Genomic DNA, 7,500 nt, shown 5'->3' on the forward strand with positions numbered 1-7,500 from the left:
CGGCATCGGCGTCGAAAGAAGCCGAGCCGAAAAAAGTTAAAGTACAAACGTGCAAGCATACTAACCTAACCCTAGGTAAGGCATGTTAGAGCGAAAGACAGTAAACTCGAATGAGCCAAGAAAGAAGCCGAGCCGAAAAAAGTTAAAGTACAAACGTGCAAGCATACTAACCTAACCCTAGGTAAGGCATGTTAGAGCGAAAGACAGTAAACTCGAATGAGCCAAGAAAGAGCGGCGTGCGGGGCCGGTCGGAGCGCACACATCTCTCGGTGGCTGGCGGGCGAGAGAGTGCTGCGTCGCCGGCATCGGCGTCGAAAGAAGCCGAGCCGAAAAAAGTTAAAGTACAAACGTGCAAGCATACTAACCTAACCCTAGGTAAGGCATGTTAGAGCGAAAGACAGTAAACTCGAATGTGCCAAGAAAGAGCGGCGTGCGGGGCCGGTCGGAGCGCACACATCTCTCGGTGGCTGGCGGGCGAGAGAGTGCTGCGTCGCCGGCATCGGCGTCGAAAGAAGCCGAGCCGAAAAAAGTTAAAGTACAAACGTGCAAGCATACTAACCTAACCCTAGGTAAGGCATGTTAGAGCGAAATACAGTAAACTCGAATGAGCCAAGAAAGAGCGGCGTGCGGGGCCGGTCGGAGCGCACACATCTCTCGGTGGCTGGCGGGCGAGAGAGTGCTGCGTCGCCGGCATCGGCGTCGAAAGAAGCCGAGCCGAAAAAAGTTAAAGTACAAACGTGCAAGCATACTAACCTAACCCTAGGTAAGGCATGTTAGAGCGAAAGACAGTAAACTCGAATGAGCCAAGAAAGAAGCCGAGCCGAAAAAAGTTAAAGTACAAACGTGCAAGCATACTAACCTAACCCTAGGTAAGGCATGTTAGAGCGAAAGACAGTAAACTCGTATGAGCCAAGAAATAGCGGCGTGCGGGGCCGGTCGGAGCGCACACATCTCTCGGTGGCCCTCGGGCGAGAGAGTGCTGCGTCGCCGGCATCGGCGTCGAAAGAAGCCGAGCCGAAAAAAGTTAAAGTACAAACGTGCAAGCATACTAACCTAACCCTAGGTAAGGCATGTTAGAGCGAAAGACAGTAAACTCGAATGAGCCAAGAAAGAAGCCGAGCCGAAAAAAGTTAAAGTACAAACGTGCAAGCATACTAACCTAACCCTAGGTAAGGCATGTTAGAGCGAAAGACAGTAAACTCGAATGAGCCAAGAAAGAGCGGCGTGCGGGGCCGGTCGGAGCGCACACATCTCTCGGTGGCTGGCGGGCGAGAGAGTGCTGCGTCGCCGGCATCGGCGTCGAAAGAAGCCGAGCCGAAAAAAGTTAAAGTACAAACGTGCAAGCATACTAACCTAACCCTAGGTAAGGCATGTTAGAGCGAAAGACAGTAAACTCGAATGAGCCAAGAAAGAGCGGCGTGCGGGGCCGGTCGGAGCGCACACATCTCTCGGTGGCTGGCGGGCGAGAGAGTGCTGCGTCGCCGGCATCGGCGTCGAAAGAAGCCGAGCCGAAAAAAGTTAAAGTACAAACGTGCAAGCATACTAACCTAACCCTAGGTAAGGCATGTTAGAGCGAAAGACAGTAAACTCGAATGAGCCAAGAAAGAAGCCGAGCCGAAAAAAGTTAGTACAAACGTGCAAGCATACTAACCTAACCCTAGGTAAGGCATGTTAGAGCGAAAGACAGTAAACTCGAATGAGCCAAGAAAGAAGCCGAGCCGAAAAAAGTTAAAGTACAAACGTGCAAGCATACTAACCTAACCCTAGGTAAGGCATGTTAGAGCGAAAGACAGTAAACTCGAATGAGCCAAGAAAGAGCGGCGTGCGGGGCCGGTCGGAGCGCACACATCTCTCGGTGGCTGGCGGGCGAGAGAGTGCTGCGTCGCCGGTATCGGCGTCGAAAGAAGCCGAGCCAAAAAAAGTTAAAGTACAAACGTGCAAGCATACTAACCTAACCCTAGGTAAGGCATGTTAGAGCGAAAGACAGTAAACTCGAATGAGCCAAGAAAGAAGCCGAGCCGAAAAAAGTTAAAGTACAAACGTGCAAGCATACTAACCTAACCCTAGGTAAGGCATGTTAGAGCGAAAGACAGTAAACTCGTATGAGCCAAGAAAGAGCGGCGTGCGGGGCCGGTCGGAGCGCACACATCTCTCGGTGGCTGGCGGGCGAGAGAGTGCTGCGTCGCCGGCATCGGCGTCGAGAGAAGCCGAGCCGAAAAAAGTTAAAGTACAAACGTGCAAGCATACTAACCTAACCCTAGGTAAGGCATGTTAGAGCGAAAGACAGTAAACTCGAATGAGCCAAGAAAGAGCGGCGTGCGGGGCCGGTCGGAGCGCACACATCTCTCGGTGGCTGGCTGGCGAGAGAGTGCTGCGTCGCCGGCATCGGCGTCGAAAGAAGCCGAGCCGAAAAAAGTTAAAGTACAAACGTGCAAGCATACTAACCTAACCCTAGGTAAGGCATGTTAGAGCGAAAGACAGTAAACTCGAATGAGCCAAGAAAGAAGCCGAGCCGAAAAAAGTTAAAGTACAAACGTGCAAGCATACTAACCTAACCCTAGGTAAGGCATGTTAGAGCGAAAGACAGTAAACTCGAATGAGCCAAGAAAGAAGCCGAGCCGAAAAAAGTTAAAGTACAAACGTGCAAGCATACTAACCTAACCCTAGGTAAGGCATGTTAGAGCGAAAGACAGTAAACTCGAATGAGCCAAGAAAGAGCGGCGTGCGGGGCCGGTCGGAGCGCACACATCTCTCGGTGGCTGGCGGGCGAGAGAGTGCTGCGTCGCCGGCATCGGCGTCGAAAGAAGCCGAGCCGAAAAAAGTTAAAGTACAAACGTGCAAGCATACTAACCTAACCCTAGGTAAGGCATGTTAGAGCGAAAGACAGTAAACTCGAATGAGCCAAGAAAGAAACCGAGCCGAAAAAAGTTAAAGTACAAACGTGCAAGCATACTAACCTAACCCTAGGTAAGGCATGTTAGAGCGAAAGACAGTAAACTCGTATGAGCCAAGAATGAGCGGCGTGCGGGGCCGGTCGGAGCGCACACATCTCTCGGTGGCTGGCGGGCGAGAGAGTGCTGCGTCGCCGGCATCGGCGTCGAAAGAAGCCGAGCCGAAAAAAGTTAAAGTACAAACGTGCAAGCATACTAACCTAACCCTAGGTAAGGCATGTTAGAGCGAAAGACAGTAAACTCGAATGAGCCAAGAAAGAAGCCGAGCCGAAAAAAGTTAAAGTACAAACGTGCAAGCATACTAACCTAACCCTAGGTAAGGCATGTTAGAGCGAAAGACAGTAAACTCGAATGAGCCAAGAAAGAGCGGCGTGCGGGGCCGGTCGGAGCGCACACATCTCTCGGTGGCTGGCGGGCGAGAGAGTGCTGCGTCGCCGGCATCGGCGTCGAAAGAAGCCGAGCCGAAAAAAGTTAAAGTACAAACGTGCAAGCATACTAACCTAACCCTAGGTAAGGCATGTTAGAGCGAAAGACAGTAAACTCGAATGAGCCAAGAAAGAGCGGCGTGCAGGGCCGGTCGGAGCGCACACATCTCTCGGTGGCTGGCGGGCGAGAGAGTGCTGCGTCGCCGGCATCGGCGTCGAAAGAAGCCGAGCCGAAAAAAGTTAAATTACAAACGTGCAAGCATACTAACCTAACCCTAGGTAAGGCATGTTAGAGCGAAAGACAGTAAACTCGAATGAGCCAAGAAAGAAGCCGAGCCGAAAAAAGTTAAAGTACAAACGTGCAAGCATACTAACCTAACCCTAGGTAAGGCATGTTAGAGCGAAAGACAGTAAACTCGAATGAGCCAAGAAAGAAGCCGAGCCGAAAAAAGTTAAAGTACAAACGTGCAAGCATACTAACCTAACCCTAGGTAAGGCATGTTAGAGCGAAAGACAGTAAACTCGAATGAGCCAAGAAAGAGCGGCGTGCGGGGCCGGTCGGAGCGCACACATCTCTCGGTGGCTGGCGGGCGAGAGAGTGCTGCGTCGCCGGCATCGGCGTCGAAAGAAGCCGAGCCGAAAAAAGTTAAAGTACAAACGCGATGCTAATGAGCGAGCCGTTGTCTCGACTAATATGTAGGGGGCGTTCGATCGAGCGTCTGGCTTGAGCGCTTGTCGGCCTAGCAGAACGGTCGCATTGTTATGACCGGGTTTTAGGCACCGCTGCAGGCGGCCGGCAGAGCTCTTGTTTGTGCGAAACTGAATGGATCGAGCCCGAGAGAGGGCGAGCAAAGAAAAAACGCAAATCGCTCCGCCTGGCACTGCCGGCGAGAGCGTGGACGTCGCGGCCAGCGACTGTCGAAGCTGAGTACGGCCGCAGGCGATCGCCTCGGTCTTAAACGAATGCGACGAGCACGCGCCGGGCGGCCCAGCAAGGGCCGAGCGCAGCTGTCGCAGCTATCTGGTTGATCCTGCCAGTAGTGATATGCTTGTCTCAAAGATTAAGCCATGCAGGTGCAAGTACGAGTTCTCGTAAAGCGAAACTGCGAATGGCTCATTAAATCAGTCTTGGTTTATTTGGTCTCGTGAGCGAAGTGGATAACTGTGGTAATTCTAGAGCTAATACATGCATTAAGCGCCGACTTCGGGAGGCGCGCTTTTATCAGATCAAAACCGACCGGGTTCGTCCTGTGACGTTTGATGACTCTGGATAACCACGCGGATCGTACGGTCTCTGCACCGACGACGTATCATTCAAGTGTCTGCCCTATCAACTGTCGAAGGTACGCTACGTGCCTACCTTTGTGATAACGGGTAACGGGGAATCAGGGTTCGATTCCGGAGAGGGAGCCTGAGAAACGGCTACCACATCCAAGGAAGGCAGCAGGCGCGCAAATTACCCATTCCCGACACGGGGAGGTAGTGACGAAAAATAACAATACAGGACTCTAACGAGGCCCTGTAATTGGAATGAGTACATCCTAAAACTCTTAACGAGTTTCCATTGGAGGGCAAGTCTGGTGCCAGCAGCCGCGGTAATTCCAGCTCCAACAGTGTATGCTAAAGTTGTTGCGGTTGAAAAGCTCGTAGTTGGATTTTGGGCGAGCGCCGCCGGTCCGTCGCAAGGCGTGTCACTGGTTGCGTTCGCCTCACCTTCGGTTCTCCGTCGGTGCTCTTGACTGAGTGTCGGCGGTGGCCGATAAGTTTACTTTGAAAAAATTAGAGTGTTCAAAGCAGGCTGTTCGCCTGCATAGTGTTGCATGGAATAATGGAATAGGACCTCGGTTCTATTTTGTTGGTTTTCGGAGCACGAGGTAATGATTAAGAGGGACAGACGGGGGCGTCCGTACTCTGCCGTTAGAGGTGAAATTCTTGGATCGGCGGAAGACGAACTACTGCGAAAGCATTCGCCAAGAATGTTTTCTTTAATCAAGAGCGAAAGTCAGAGGTTCGAAGACGATCAGATACCGTCCTAGTTCTGACTATAAACGATGCCAACTAGCGATCGGGAGGCGTTACCATGACGACCTTTCCGGCAGCTTCCGGGAAACCAAAGTCTTTGGGTTCCGGGGGAAGTATGGTTGCAAAGCTGAAACTTAAAGGAATTGACGGAAGGGCACCACCAGGAGTGGAGCCTGCGGCTTAATTTGACTCAACACGGGGAAACTCACCCGGCCCGGACACAGGTAGGATTGACAGATTGAAAGCTCTTTCTTGATTCTGTGGGTGGTGGTGCATGGCCGTTCTTAGTTGGTGGAGCGATTTGTCTGGTTAATTCCGATAACGAACGAGACTCTGGCATGCTAAATAGTTACGCGACCTTCTCGGTCGGCGTCTAACTTCTTAGAGGGACTAGTGGCGTTTAGCCACACGAGATTGAGCAATAACAGGTCTGTGATGCCCTTAGATGTCCGGGGCCGCACGCGCGCTACACTGAGTGAAGCAGCGAGTGTCTAACCTAGGCCGAAAGGTCCGGGTAACCCGTTGAACCTCATTCGTGATTGGGATAGGGACTTGCAATTGTTTCCCTTGAACGAGGAATTCCCAGTAAGCGCAAGTCATCAACTTGCGTTGATTACGTCCCTGCCCTTTGTACACACCGCCCGTCGCTACTACCGATTGAATGGTTTAGTGAGATCCTTGGATCGGCCCCGTCGCGGCTGGCAACGGCCGCGTCGGCGTGTCGAGAAGACGATCAAACTTGATCATTTAGAGGAAGTAAAAGTCGTAACAAGGTTTCCGTAGGTGAACCTGCGGAAGGATCATTACCGAAAGTGGTGGTAGGCCCCGGCCGACCGCGCACTTAATTGTCTTTGGGTGCCGCCGAGAGGGCGGCCGTCAATCGGGGTTCCGCCCCGTGCAACACGCGTAACACGTTGGCATAGCAAGGCAGCCGAGTGCGATGGTGGCTTCTGGGCACCGCGCTCGATGTGCCGCCGGCCCAGCCCGGCGGTCGCTCGGCGCCGTTTGTTGGTGTTTTTGTGCAGTTGTTGTCGGTGGTGGTTTTGTGGTCGATCCCACAGTGTGACGTCCGCGCGCTTCGGCGCCGGGCGAAACGTGGAGGACGACTCTTAACGGTGGATCACTCGGCTCGCGAGTCGATGAAGGACGCAGCCAAGTGCGAGAAGTAATGTGAATTGCAGAACACATTGAACGTCGACCTTCTGAACGCGAATTGCGGTCTCGGGTCAATCCCGGGACCGCGTCTGCCTCAGGGTCGCGTTCGTCCTCACCCGAGGGCCGTCGCCTGGCCTCTGCGAAGACGGCCGGGCGTCGCCCCAAGTTGAAGCGGTCGCCGAGCTTTCTCGGCGCGACCGCGTGTCCCGTACACCGCCGACCCCTTGACGTGTTCAACTACGTTCGAGGGGCGGGTCCAGGTCGGTCGGTCCGGTCACGAGATCAAGACCGACGTGGGCCAAGGCGGCGACGGTACGCGCTCGGTCGGCGCCGGCGGCGACGACTTGCGATGCCAGCGGGCCGTGTAAGAAGCGGCCCGCTTGACACATACGACCTGAGTTCAGGCGAGAGCACCCGCTGAATTTAAGCATATTATTAAGCGGAGGAAAAGAAACCAACAGGGATTCCCTGAGTAACGGCGAGTGAACCGGGAAGAGTCCAGCGTCGAATCTGCGCGCTTTTTGAGCGCGCCGAGTTGTGACGTACGGAAGTCCCAGTGCGGCTGACGGCGAGCGCCGGTGTCCTTCTGATCGAGGCCTCGTCCCACGGCGGGTGTTAGGCCCATAGGGGCGCTTGCCTTGGCCGCTTCGGGTCTTCTCGGAGTCGGGTTGTTTGGGAATGCAGCCCAAAGCGGGTGGTAAACTCCACCTAAGACTAAATACGGTCGCGAGACCGATAGCGGACAAGTACCGTGAGGGAAAGTTGAAAAGCACTTTGAAGAGAGAGTTCAAGAGTACGTGAAACCGTTGAGAGGCAAACGGGAGGGCCCGTAAGGTCGCCGGCTCGCTTTCAGTTGGGTGCGGGGGCGCGCCGTCTCGGTTCGCGGACGCTTAAGGCGCCGCTGCCGAGTCGGCTCGCGCACCGTCTCAGCGCACTAGCGACCGGCG

The 7,500-nt window shown here is 53.9% G+C and overlaps 2 non-coding genes and 1 pseudogene across 2 annotated transcripts; all 3 read left to right on the forward strand.

Annotated features, from left to right (window-relative positions):
• Positions 1-4,394: 4,394 nt before the first annotated feature.
• LOC144430859 (small subunit ribosomal RNA) lies at positions 4,395-6,204 on the forward strand. Its single transcript, XR_013479773.1, has one exon. It is a non-coding gene; the product is annotated as a small subunit ribosomal RNA (ribosomal RNA).
• A 298-nt stretch (positions 6,205-6,502) lies between these two features.
• On the forward strand, positions 6,503-6,656 carry LOC144430965 (5.8S ribosomal RNA). The gene has a single exon (XR_013479827.1). It is a non-coding gene; the product is annotated as a 5.8S ribosomal RNA (ribosomal RNA).
• Positions 6,657-6,943: 287 nt separating this feature from the next.
• Positions 6,944-7,500, forward strand: part of LOC144430908 (large subunit ribosomal RNA) — a 3,694-nt pseudogene continuing 3,137 nt past the window's right edge.

Source organism: Styela clava, chromosome 12, assembly GCF_964204865.1.
Source record: "Styela clava chromosome 12, kaStyClav1.hap1.2, whole genome shotgun sequence".
NCBI classification, from domain to species: domain Eukaryota; kingdom Metazoa; phylum Chordata; class Ascidiacea; order Stolidobranchia; family Styelidae; genus Styela; species Styela clava.